The sequence below is a fragment of the Myodes glareolus genome, chromosome 1, assembly GCF_982192425.1.
Source record: "Myodes glareolus chromosome 1, mMyoGla1.1, whole genome shotgun sequence".
Classification (NCBI taxonomy): domain Eukaryota; kingdom Metazoa; phylum Chordata; class Mammalia; order Rodentia; family Cricetidae; genus Myodes; species Myodes glareolus.
This window is the reverse complement of record NC_142026.1, coordinates 4,499,907-4,514,138: the sequence shown is the minus strand read 5'-3', so window position 1 is coordinate 4,514,138 and position 14,232 is coordinate 4,499,907. Positions and strand designations below refer to the sequence as shown.

Here is a 14,232-nt window from a genome sequence, read left to right as displayed (position 1 = left end):
AATGTCTGTGCATCAAAATTTGATACCATTTAGAGAGGAAATTCTAATATACAGGAAACTGACAAAAACTAGTGTTTTCTAAGAAGCAAGAAGAAAGGATACAAAATGAAATATAATAATATGTACTTTCCTGACTGAATTGCTTCATCAACCAGAGGCAGCAAGTCAAATAGCCCCTGGAGAAGTGGTGCCTAAGGATGAGGAATGATCATATTCTGGGTGGGGATGCCTTGTTCCTAAATTTATCATAATACAGACTCAAAAATATGTGCTCAGTAACTCCTAGGGAGCCATAAAAATGAGTTTCCCCTTTCAACTTTGGTGAAATGATGCAAAAAGCTGTTAACAAGCAAGAAGCCTGAGTATGTTTAGCTGCTCTCAACTCTAAAGAAATAAGACACGAACATCACGTGTGCTCAGAGAGCTGAGCATCTCTCTATGTCACAATCATCTTAGAGTGCATGCCTGGCAAATGGTTTTTAGTTTTATTGATATTTTGTCTTTATTGCTCTGAGAATGAGAGCATAGCACTGTCGCTGTAATTCCCCCAATATCTGATGCTCTGAGTGATATTATGATTAGTATTGCTTCTCGTCGCATTGGTGGTGCTCTTGTTTTAGTGGTGGGGTTTTGTTATCTGCTTGTTAAAGAAAATCAATCAATGTACATTATTATTTAAGTTTATGAAGGTCATATTTGTCGTGACATCATAAAGAATACAGAGGGATACTGGCAAGACGAAATGAATAGGATAAAAACTTCTTGGCCAGACTAAGTTCTGGTGACTGCCTTAGGTCCCCTGCAATGTGGTGATTCTTCAACTGTTTAGCTTATTGCCATCCAAGAAGATGGCAGTAAATTCAGGCCACTATCTGGAGGCAGAAGTGCAAACAGGTCACAGAATCTCTGGGCTCCAGTAAGTCACAAAAGGACCAAAAGCACACAAAAAGTGGCCAATTTAAAGCTCCATAGCACAGGAAAGTCATGCTTTGTTTGACTGGGACACATTTTATAGAAGGAAATAGGATTCAACAAAGAATCTCACAGACTAGACAGGAATAGGGGCTTAGAAAAATATGTCCCTTAATTTCCTGTAGGTAAAATTCCCTTAAAATTAGGCAAGAGACCCAATTTTTTAGGTCTTTTTTTATACCTTCAATTTTTATACCTTCCTATATATGCCCTAAACTAAAAAGTAGTAATAATTGGCGGGGGGGATTCCACACACCTTTACATTGTGATGGGTCAATATCACCCGATAAAATCTCTAGATATCAGCTCAACAATTGAAATGGTTCATAAAGAAAGGGGGTAAAAATAAATAGAGCCTAATAATTTATTCAACATAGACATATGCATATTTATTAAGCTTGATGTCTGCCAGGCCTTGAGCTATTACTTAGAATGAAGTAACTGATAAAAAGTAGTCTCCTGTTCTGCTGGAATCAGTAGGGATAACTCTTCATAATAATAAGAGACTGAGAAGTGCAAATGTATTTTGTAGATTTAATATAGTATTGGAAGGGCATCCCTCTAACTTTAATATATCAAGTTATAGATAAACTACAAGGGAGGTGTGACTTCCAATGACCAATGTAAGCATGATTAAAATGTATTATGATAAAGAATAGAGTTAGACCTGTCCCATACCATCCAATCACCTTCACTGAGCTCATCAGTCCTAGTGGAAGCACTGCCAGCATGTCTAATAAACTGACCTACAAAGTCGTGAACATTGGATTAGCTGCCTGGGGATGAAGGGCCCTGGACATAGCTGAGAATGAGATGCCAGTCTTGATGCAAATGCAGGAGATGGTCCAACCCACTGAAGGGTTCCTGCATTGCTGGCTGCCTGTCCATCGCTGTGGAGAGTGCCGTCCTCATCAAGACTGTCTTGGCCCTGGGTGCTGAGGTGCAGCGGTCCAGCTGCAACATCTTCTTCACTCAGAACCATGCAGCAGAGTCATTGCCAAGGCCGGCATTCCAGTGTTTGCCTGGAAGGGTGAGACAGATAAAGAGTACCTGTGGTGTGATGTAGAAGGGTCTTCTTTCTATGTGTTGCTTTCACTGGTCAAATAAAGAAACTGCCTTGGCATTTTGATAGGGCAGAATTTAGATAGGTGGACTAGACTGAACAGAATGCTGGGAGAAAGAAAGCAGAGTCAGGCAGATGCCATGACTCTCCTCTACAAGACGGACACTGGTTAGACTCATGCCGGTAAGCCACAGTCAAGTGGCAATACACATTAATGGAGATGGGTTAAACTAATATGTGAGAGTTAGCCAATAAGAGGCTAGAACTAATGGGCCAGGCAGTGTTTAAATGAATACAGTTTCCATGTAACTATTTCAGGTAAAGCTAGCCGGACAGCCAGGAGCCAGGTGGGACAAAAAGCGGCCCGCTCCCCTTTTACAACAGTGGTGCATGGAGCAGACGCTGAACTGCAAAGATGGCTCCCTCAACATGATTCTGGATGATGGTGGTGATCTAACCAACCTTATCCACACAAAATACCCACAGCTTCTATCAGGCATCTGAGGTATCTCTGAGGAGACCATGACTGGGGTCCACAACCTCTGCAATGGGCCAATGGGATACTGAAGGTGCCTGCTATCAATGTCAATGATTCTGTCACCAAGCGCAAGTTTGACAACCTCTATAGTTGCTGGAAGTCCCTCAGAGAGGACATCAAATGGGCCACAGATATGATGATTGCCCTGAGGGGTTTTGTGGCCCGAGTTATCATCACCAAGATTGACCCCATCAATGCACTGCAAGCTGCCATGGAGGGCTATGAGGTGACCACCATGGATGAGGCCTGTAAGGAGGACATCTTTGTCACCACCACAGGCTGTGTTGATAACATCCTTGGCTGGCACTGAACAGATGAAGGGTGAAGGCATTGTGTGTAACATTGGACACTTCGATGTGGAGATTGATGTGAAGTGGCTCAATAAGAATGCCGTGGAGAAGGTGAACATCAAGCCCCTGGTGGACTGCTATTGGCTGAAGAACAGGTACTAAATCATCCTGATGGCTGAAGGCCAACTGGTCAACCTGGGTTGTGTCATGGGCCATTAGCAGCTCATTCACAAACCAGGTGATGGCACAGATTTAGCTGTGGACTCACTCAGATAAATACCCAGTTGAGGCTCACTTCTGGCCTAAGAAGCTGGATGAGGCAGTGGCCGAATCCTACTTGGGTAAGCTGAATGTGAATCTGACCAAGCTGACTGAGAAGCAGGCCCAGTATCTGGATACTCCCATTAATGGTCCCTTCAAGCCTGATCACTACTGCTACTAATAGCCATCCCTGTCCTTCACCTTCAAGCTATGATTCTTGTTCCACACCCTACCTCTCTTTTCATGTCACCAACATTTCAGTTGTTTTACCAGTGTTTGTCCCACTGGGTCTGGTTAATCTGTCTTTGACCTCTGTTGTGCCTTTCATACTGTTCCAGGTGTGGTGAAGGGAATTGAGAGTCTCCAGTCAAGGGCCATGCAAAGGCGACATTAGCTCCGGAGTCTTGGAAGCCCTGAGTTTGAATGTGGTGGTCACAAGCCCATACACTTTATCATCCAGACCCTCACTTGATCTTTAGATCCATGTGTTTGGTTTCTCCGCCCAGAACTAGAGAAGGAGTTCTACCAGAAAGCAGGAAAAACTGGAGTTGGAAGGTTCCTCAGAGCTTGGCTTATTTACCATTGGGACATCCCTTTAAATCTCAGAATACTAGGTTGGTACTTTTGGTCCCTATTTCATAGGGGTGAGAGGGGATTATGAGATAACTAACCCAGAAAGAACAGGTGACAGCAAGATTGAAAGGGGCCAGAAGAAACAAATAGGCTAAGGTCTGTCACTATTTTGTAACTGATGGTTCCTATCATAAACCTGGGTTACAAAGATATTAATTTGGTTTATAGAGTTTAGAATGTTAACAAAGGAAAGTGGATTAAATAAAATCTGTTTAAAAAAATACATAAGTAAGACAGCCTGACCCATCCAAGAAACTCCTGCCATTAAATTCCAATCTATAGAAATCCTGTATCCAGTATTCAAGGAAGTGGCTATTGAAAACCAGAGGTAAGGAAGGAGAAGATTGATTGTATGCATTCATATCTTGGAGGGGAAAGCAGGCAGAATAGTTTCAAAGATGACAAAGAGTTACATCTGGTAAGAAGCCATCACAAATTAATGTAAAACTATCAGTAAAGCTTGATTATACTTTTAGAAACACAATGTCCCTTGGTACAAACAGCAGGCAAGCCTGCTCATACTCTCATAGTCTTCAGAGAATGTTCCATCCTTGGATTTGATCTGAGATCTAATCCATGTAGAATCAACATTGGTACTTGACATTTTTGGTTGTTATAATTAAATAATCTGTTGCCATAAGGATGAGAGTTGTATTCATCAAATAAGCTCTAGAGAATGACTCACTTTTGTGGTCACAGGGCCCTTGACCCAAGTCCTGAAAAACATGTCATGAAAACACGACATGAAAACATGTCAAAGACCACATGAAGCACAAATGCCCAGAAGCCTCCATCGCTGCCAGGCACAGTCAAAATAAAATGAGCTTGCTCATGGATAATGGATGACAGAAAAGTTGTCATAAAAATCATAATAAAAATTATAAAAATCATAAAATATAAAATCATAAAAATATAAAAATCATAAAAGTCATCATACCAGCATAAAATTGAGTTGAACACAAGACTCACATTTGTAAAACAATTGCTAAGTAAAGTTTAATATGAAAAGTTCTAAGTAAACGACTTCTCTTTCAAGGCAAAACAGTTAGTTAGTAAGACTACTTCTCTTTCAAGGCAGAACAGCTAGTTAGTAGGGTTACTACTCTTACAAGGCAGAACAACTATTTAGTAGGATTACTACTCTTACAAGGCAGAAGAGCTAGTTACTAGGTGAGGATATGGACTCCGAAGTCAAACAGACAGTATCTGTGATTCAGGATAAACACTCTTGCTTGTAGTCTAGTTTCCAATCTGTAATAGACGGAAAGTGACAGCCAGGAACAGCACAATAGGTGATACAGGATTAACTGTGTTATCCCAAAGATCCAGTGGTATTTGGAGGCATGGCAATAGAGAATTAAGGTTGGGTGACATCATAGCAGTGGAATCCAATGGCTATGGGGCTGATGCCTTCAGAAGAAAAGGAGAGTCAGTGAAGATCAGATCCTTTCTGTATCACACAGGGAAGAGGCCACAGAGGCCACAGTAAAAAGAATTCTATCTGAAAGCCATGGAAAGAAGACTTATAGAAATTCAACCTGACTAATATGAGTTAACAGCCACTCCAGGTACTCTCCACGCAGGCTGGTTTTTATCTTTCTATATGGAATAAGCATGATGTTGCCCTCAATGACTCCTTTGTAGAAAGAGCTCAGAGAAGCCAGTAAGAAGCAGATCAAGCTGCTAAATCAGTTCAAACTATTCTAGTGCCACGAGCTAGGCATGAACAGTGCAGCCTGTGGGACAGGCACTGTTCTATTGGAAAAAAGGAAACGCTACCCTAGGCAAATGACAGGAATCTGCCAGGGCAAGCACGCTTTGAACGTGAAAAAGAGTCACGAATCTAGAGAAGCCAGACTGCTTTGTCATATGAAGTGGAAATAACCAGAAACAAATAGTGTAAAAGAAAAATTAAAACACTACTAGAAATTACAAAACAAAATAAATAATGCATTGCTTAACTGCCTGACATAGGTGGAAAAATACATTTAAAAATATTACCAATAGCTTTAGTTACATGGAATTTCATTTTCAAATGACTAATTTAAAATATTTTACAAACTGATGATTGATGTAACTTAGTCAAGCAGATAAACAACCAGGAGTGGCTTAATATAGATTTAGCAAACAATATCTTAAGTGATTTACTAATATGAGAAAACATTCTCTCATGCATATGCAGTGTGAAAGGCACTTATTCCAGAGACAAAGAAGAAGGCACAGCTGTAACACGACAGAAAACCAGAAGATCCTTAGATAATTAGGCTGATCAACATTCCAGCGTAACAGAGCCAGTGACATTACATTCTCCATACTAGAGTCTAACACCTCTAAGTTCACAAGATTTGTGACTTCACTTGTTTCAAGAAGAGATTTAATTTTCATTATTTAACATCAAGCAAACTTTCAACAGCATTATTAGCCTGCAAACTCATGGTCCTAGAAAAGAATAAATATTAAGAGTGAGTCTGAATATAAAAACTGCAAAAGCCATTAACACACTGTGAAAGATTTTATGTGACTAGTACATAATGTACTATATCAGCAACCAAAACAGTTTACTGAGTGCCTTGCTTGACCAACAAATATATTAAAAAAGAGAAAATATGAGACTTGAGTTAGGTACACCCATTGAATTATCTTATTGGACTTCATCAAGGATAAGGTCAGAAACTTTTTTAAAGCATCTGTTCTCATACTCATAAATTATTAATTACTGGAGCTACTTGTATTTGGGTCAAAAGGAAGTTAGAATTTACCTTTAAGTAAAAGATCATCAAAGAAAAGTGATCATTTCCATTGCTTTATATTGACCAGGCTTACAACTGATTGCTTATGGCTAAATCCTTTACACCTCAACAGGAAATGCAAATGACAACATGAAAACTGACTTTATTCTATGACGCAGATAAATATGGAAATAAATTTACCTTAAGAATTAACCTTGTATATTATCAATGAGAACACAACAAATTAAGTATAAATGTTTACAATACTATATCATTGTAATAATTTTAAATACATTTAAATTGAACCTCAAGTTTATATTTTGCATTATGATGATTCTGTTTAAAGTGCTTGTACTATACATTTGGTCTAATGTCATTCAATCTACTATAATAAATTTCTAAGAATCTGGCATTGAACTAGAAAGCAGACTCATATTCTAGTCACTATATTTTACTTCAAAGAAGATAAATACAGACGAAAGTTCCATTTGGGTTGTGATCTATAAATAAGCTACTCACATGTAACAGAAAAAAAAAAACCACTGTAATTAGATATCACTAACATCTCTCTGCCAATGACTGTGGGAAGCTCACTTGAAGTACTGCCTCCTCCAAAAGGGATGTCACCTGTTCTCTGAATGATGTAGGATGTGAAGCACGGAGGAAAACACATCCATTTCCATTTTCACATTTATGGGCACTGCCATTCTGGCTGCAATCCTTGCAGAGCTCCATTCTAAAATGTCCAGTGAAAAAGCATCTCTACTGGCTCAGACGCATTACTCACAGCAGGAAGAGAGGAAGCTTTCTTTCTGCTTGCTTCTTGGTCGAGCCATGCTCCAAGAATCCACCAGTTACCCTTTGCATTGTCAACACTCTCTACGTGTGTGCACCAATAAGCAGAAACCTGAAACTCTGCTGTTTTGCATCCAGACAGGCAACTTCCCCACACTCAGATACCACTGTGAATTACAAGAAGTTTGCCCAGGCTTGTGTTAGAAGAGGGAGTGAGATTGGGGGAGAGCCCTATGGGGCTGGTAGTGTGGGGCAAGGGTTCTTTCCAGTAGCAGTCAGAAATATTTTATAGAACACATTTATGTTACTTATGAATTATTTAGAATACATTTTTACTATTCATAAATTATTTTTAAAAACTTAGTTTTGTGCCAGCTTTCCATTCTTTCTAGATGATAACCAATTATTTTCCCATAACTATCAAAGACTATAATGCTTTAAAAATCAAACTGTATAATATTTTTATATCTAGTGCTGCTAAGGTTTCTATAGTTACCCAGGAAAGGGTCATGCGTGGCTGAAATATACACACTCCTCTCTGATAATTAGCCACATCATGATAGACTTACAACACTTAATGATTAATTAGGCAAAGGACTCAAATCCTTAGCAGGAGGTAAGAGCACAGGATTCATAATGTAGTGAACACCTCCCAGAGAGACACAGAATACAATGAGAGCTAAATTTTAAAATGCAGGTTTGCAAATTTGGTATTAGTAATATAAATGTCTCCTTAGGGGTCTCACAGTAGAGAAAATGAGGAATTCTTCGCTTGCCAAATACAGTCACATTCAAAATGAAGCCTCTGCAAAATAGCTCAAGCAGATTCTTTCAATGCTGCTTTTTATATAACATCTCCATCTTCCCCTCTTTCAGTTGGGGAAACAGGGTTAAGAGATGGCTAAGTCATCCGTACCTTAACCTGGACTTGTTTTTAAAGCTTTACAGTTCACAGAGCACTTCTCATACTTCCCATCATCTGATCTCAGCAGACAAGTAACAGAGCCAAGGTTACACCTCTAGGCCAGCCTGGCCCTAAACATGACCATGGTATCACACATTAGCCACTTGGCCCAGGAGGACTTAATAGGGTTATTGTGAAGTGTCATGTGGGAGGCAGAAAAGGCAAAGAATCCTGGGCACGATGAATCCCCCACATCTTTTGAGCTTTCGGAATTCTATGTCACACCATCAGAATGGTGTCATGTTTGACTACATTATTTTGTCATTAAAAACTATCAACTAAGACATGTTTTCTACAAAATGCCTCCTAATATGTTTATATCTATAGACTAGTGAAGCTCTAGCCTTAGTCAGAGAAGTTTCTTTTCATAGAGGGCGATGGTTAGTGCAGAGTGCACTGAGAATAAGTGACGGCACACTCCTCAAACCCAAATGACAGATGTCACCACCCCCACCAAGGCTCCAGGCCCAGTGTGGAAGTAAGGTTGGAAAGGATGGGAAGGGTTGTGTGTAGTGCTGCTGTATGGACACGACACGGCTGTGTGCAGTGCTGATGTATGGTCGCGACACGGCTGTGTGTGTGCAGTGCCGATGTATGGACAGGACACGGCTGTGTGTGTGCAGTGCTGATGTACGGACATGACACAGCTGTGTGTGTGCAGTGCCGATGTATGGACAGGACACGGCTGTATGGACATGACACGGCTGTGTGTGTGCAGTGCTGATGTACAGACATGACACGGCTGTGTGTGTGCAGTGCTGATGTACGGACATGACACGGCTGTGTGTGTGCAGTGCCGATGTATGGACATGACACGGCTGTGTGTGTGCAGTGCCGATGTATGGACAGGACACGGCTGTATGGACAGGACACGGCTGTGTGTGTGCAGTGCCGATGTATGGACAGGACACGGCTGTGTGTGTGCAGTGCTGATGTACGGACATGACACAGCTGTGTGTGTGCAGTGCCGATGTATGGACAGGACACGGCTGTATGGACAGGACACGGCTGTGTGCAGTGCCGATGTATGGACAGGACACGGCTGTTGCAACCATGAGCATCTTAGACCAGTGGCTACCTATAAATATCTACATCAAGAAAGGAGTAGAAGGGGACATAGTTGAAAATAAGTGTGTTTCTGGGATTAGGACAGAAGAGGAGAGCATAACAAGGGTGACTATGATCACAATGCATCGCATTCATGCAATAAATTGACAAAATAAATTAATAACTACACTAAATATAAAACAAAATATGAACAATTCACATTTATCTTTCAGTATATGTTCTATTTTTCTGTTATATATTTAATAACAAAACATGAAAGATAGAGTATAAAAATAAATGTGTATAAAACATATATAAAAAAGAAAACAATCAGCAGAGTCCATTGCAGGGAGAAGGAATTCATGCCTCTCTAGGACACTTGTTTCATTAGGAGACAGAAGGAACTGGCTAAAAGGAGTCATTAGATACCTGTGATAACCATAGGACACACCAGTACTGTTTAAGTTTTCACTTATTAAATCTGAATTTATTTATTAAATGATTGATTTAGAGGGGAAATGATAAAAATGGAGGGCTTCAATTAGGGAGAGAAGGGAGATAAATGCCCATGAAGGAGGGTAGAGAGTAAAATAACAACAAAAATATCTAAAAGAACTATGAGGAATCATACTATTAATTATCTAGCTAAAGATACATAAAACAAATACATGTAAGTATATATAAATACATGTTGTCTAAATGAAATTTTCTTATCTGGGTTAATAATGCTCCCCTAGAAGTAACATAACAAAAGTATCAACACTAGGCATTAGAAGCCCTCATTTTATTTGTTGGTCAGGGTTGTCCACGTCACTTCCAAAATTTATAGGCTATTGCTATTTCCCTTGAGATAGAAGGTAAGTTCCTATTGCTAAAGGCACCATGCACTTCAAACATAGGACCCAGAGGCCTTGAGATGTATCTGACCCAATGTCTCCTCGCTGAGACATACCAGAATTGCCATTAAAAATTTCAAGGCAGGAAAACAGCCAGTAGTCCTCTCCAGCTATGATGCCTATGACCCACAATGGCCAGCATGATATGCTAAACCCAGAGCTGCAATAGTGGCACACATACCATGGTGGTAACTTACAGCTTTCTAATTGGACTTGAGACCTTTTCAACAAGGAGAAAACTATGTCAGGTACTGGAAAAGCAGTGAACTACCAAAGCCTTGTGACGTCATGGAATTTGGCAGAGAACCTACAACTGCCACTTTACTCCTTCACATAATCATAACCATACTCTAAACATTTATCCTTATACCACAGGTACATGTCATTCTTGTTCATTTTGAAGGAAAATTATCTTTGCAATAGACATATACCATTATATAACACTTCAAACACTCAAAATATAGAATTGTGGAGCCCAGTCCCTAGAACACAGCTTTTACATCTAAAGCTCAGGAATCACTGCACAGTGAGGGCAGAAAAGTTGTAAGAGCCAGAGCAAAGGGCAGTTTGGTGCATGGTTGTGCCAATTAGAAATGTCATAGAAAGTATTCTCATGCAGTCACATCAGCAGGGTCGCCTAGACATGGACTGAACAAACAGACATGCTAATATGGAAAAGATTGTGTTCCTGAGACCTCAACCCTAGAAAAAGGACTCAGTGGGAGAAACAGTTTTCCTGGGAAGAGCATAGCAATTTGTTATCCGATATGAAATGGTCGTCTCTGGTTATACAAGAAACATTATGCTGACTGAGCAGGTTGTATTCTCCCTCTTCCTCTCTCTGTCTCACTCCTTGTCTCTGTCTCTCTCTCTCTCACACACACACACTCATATAAAAATAATTAAAGAAAAGGAAACCACAAATTTGAAAGAGAAAGGGGGATGGTACATGGGAGATACTAGAAAAGTAGGAGGAAATTATTTAATTATGATCCCCAAAATAAACAAATATCATGGAAAAATTTCTTATCAGACTGGGAGGACATAATTGTGATGTACCAGGCACACATCATCAAGGATTTAGCAATTTAAAAAGAAATGATAATTGTTTACGGTTTTATAGAAGCATTTTTTAAAAAAAAATTTGTAATGGAGGAAAGAGGCAGAAGAAAGGCGCAAATCTGTCCAGAGGTTGTCAACAAAGGTGATACTAAGGAAATAATAGTAAAAACCAGAGCCTTGAAGCAGAGAAGGCATCAACTCCATGTTGAAGGCAGGTTAAACATCTTCACCAAGAAGAAGGTGTATTAAAAATGTATACTTCTGAAAAGACTTGGACTCCCTGCTATGAAGACAAAATGTCTGCAGTCAACTGATCACAGAGCAAAGAGTTCTGAAATGAAGATAATAAGGTTGCTGGGGCCCAATGTAGAAAGTTTTGTAGGGTATGGTTTGTATTTTGTTTGGGCATGGAAACACATATCCCAGTGTACAGGACGCAGAGCAGGGAGTGCCACTGTGGGTTCAAAACCAATCTTGGTGACAAGTTCCAGGATAACCTGGACTATATAGCTAGATCTTGTCTTTAAAAACAGATTTGCTATTTACATAAAAAGCAAGATATGGTCACACTCAAAAGACATGGAGTATTACCCAAGTAATTAAACGAGAGAAGATGGAAAGGGAATGGCAGGTGCATGACAACAGTCAAGGCTGGAGTCAGCTTAGACTACAGCAGTGTCCTGCTGTCAGTAATAAGAGTCTACATTTTAGAATAAAAGGGTTTGGCCATGAGATAAGAATGGATGAGAAGAGAAGACACTATGGTGAGTCTCTCTCTTCTGGGATCACAGACTCAATTATAATGGAAATATCAGATCCACCCAACATCATGCCTGCTTTCTGTCCCAAACCCACGCCTCGGGTTTTGCTCTAGCTTTCCTGGCGCTGTGCTCACTGTTGTACAGCTCTGAACCTGTTCTCAACGCCATCTCATTTGTGGTCCTCCTTTTTCTAAACACAGAAATAATAGTGATTTAAAATGTTCGGTGGCTCCCAGTGATCAACAGAATTTTATTACCATTTACTAACATCAAACTCAGCAAGAATTAGTTCGCAAAGCGTTTCAGTAAAAACCACAGAAAGTGAAGTACATGGGAGCAGGAGAATGATCTCAAGGATGCAGAAACAGATGTGTTTTAGCCTTCATTCAAGTTCATATAGGCCATTGTGTCTCTTCCCATTCATTCCCCCTTGCCTACTATCACCAATACTCAGAGCAGGGCCTATGACAGTGAATTTGCCTGTGATGAGGCCCGAGAACCAGTAAAGGGGACCATACTTTAAGTGTTTATTTGAATTCTGGCTCCAGAGAATAAAAACTGATTATCATTCTTGCAAATATTTTTTAAGGAAATAAGTTTGGTCATTTGTAGGTAAACCAATAACACTTGGTGCAATTTGTTCAGAGTAGGTGTTCAGTAGTTTGAAGTCTTTGTCTACATAAATGTCAGAATTGCTTTCTCAACAACAGGCACAAACACTTCATTAGTTTTAGCTATCAGCTCTGTTGGGAGAGGCCTGGTGAGGGCTTGCCGTGTAAAATTTACTAGTGATTCTTTGACTTCCTTCTCAAGTTCACAGGGTTGGTATTATCTTGCTATTTTTTTTTCACATTATGTCACTTGGCCTTTACCTATTCACTACCGCAACTCCTGTTTGGAATCTTGGGACATGGGCTACTCATAATTACATATTCACATAACCTCCTCTCCTGAGCTAGGAATTCCACTCCCTGCTACACATACGCCTGATGGGGGTGTAAAAGAAGTTGTTACCATTGAACATGATGGCATATCCCAAATCTCTCAAACTCTCTATATACCACCTTTGAATCAACTTGAACCTTTGTGTTCTGGAGCTTCGGCCGTTCAACTCCAGGCAAGAAATAGCGACCTGCCCTCCCTAATGCTCACTATAGGTGTCTAGGTAAGTTTTAGTACACAAAAGGCAAAATTGTATGAGTATGCTCTGTGGGGTGCAGGAGAAAAGATTAGAAAGGGAGACAAAAATATTGCACACACGTCTGCTTCTGTGAAGTGGCTTCATGGCTGTTTAACCAGAGAGCATAATAAACTCTCCCAACTGCTGGCCAGGCGACCAGAACACAGTGCAGGCTCCCATCACCAATCATCTACTCTGAATTCACACAGGTGAAATAAAAAGGAAACTATTGTGCTACCTTACTTCTGAGGCCAGCAAGTCCATCCAGAATCTGCTTTTCAGTACATCACCTCCATATTGCAGGCTGTCATTGATTAAAGCTCGTCAGCCTGTGAACCTCTCTAGAAAATCCTTCCACTTTCCACTACCACGCTAACCCAGTCACAAAGCTGGCAGGGATCAGCATCCATGACTGTTCTATATTCTTTCAACAAAATTTCTCAAGGGATTACTTCGTTCAATAATATTTCTTAAAGAGGAAGTCAAATGAGGACAGAATTTTTATATCAGGAGATCACTGGACCACACATGTGGTTACTGGCACATTCTAGCTGACCAGTCTTCAGAAAGCCCAATCTCTGCTGATACGAACAGTGAATGAACAGTGAATCTCTAAGAAAGGCATTAAGTGAGTCTTCATGCTCTCTCATCGGGCTTCTGAGAAACATGCTGTCATTACACCTCTCCTCAGAGAAGAGAATGTGCTAGCCAGGAAGACTTTATATAACAGAATTAGTCTTGCTAATTTAGCCATGTTGCTTATTTGATTTCTCTCCTCAGATGACAGGGAGTTAACAGAGCATACACATTGAAGGTATCTGCCAGAAACTGAAGCCCTGCGAAATAACTAATAGAGAGAGCCAAGCAAGCAAAATTATCCATATCTAAGGCTTTAAATGTAGTGAACAAAGAAGCTCATGGGCCACAAGAGTCTCCAAGGAAATGCTTGCATTGTGCTGGGAAAATGAGTTCATCACCACAAGCCTCAGATAAATCACATATGTTTCCTTGGATTGAGACCCTGAGTTGAGACTTACACAT

The 14,232-nt window shown here is 40.2% G+C and overlaps 1 protein-coding gene and 1 pseudogene across 6 annotated transcripts in view; one reads left to right on the top strand and one right to left on the bottom strand.

The window, feature by feature from the left end:
* Positions 1-14,232, bottom strand: part of Pard3b (par-3 family cell polarity regulator beta) — a 974,006-nt gene that overhangs the window by 756,376 nt on the left and 203,398 nt on the right. The gene's annotated exons all lie outside the window — the stretch shown is intronic.
* On the top strand, positions 1,702-3,305 carry LOC125416188 (adenosylhomocysteinase-like; annotated as a pseudogene).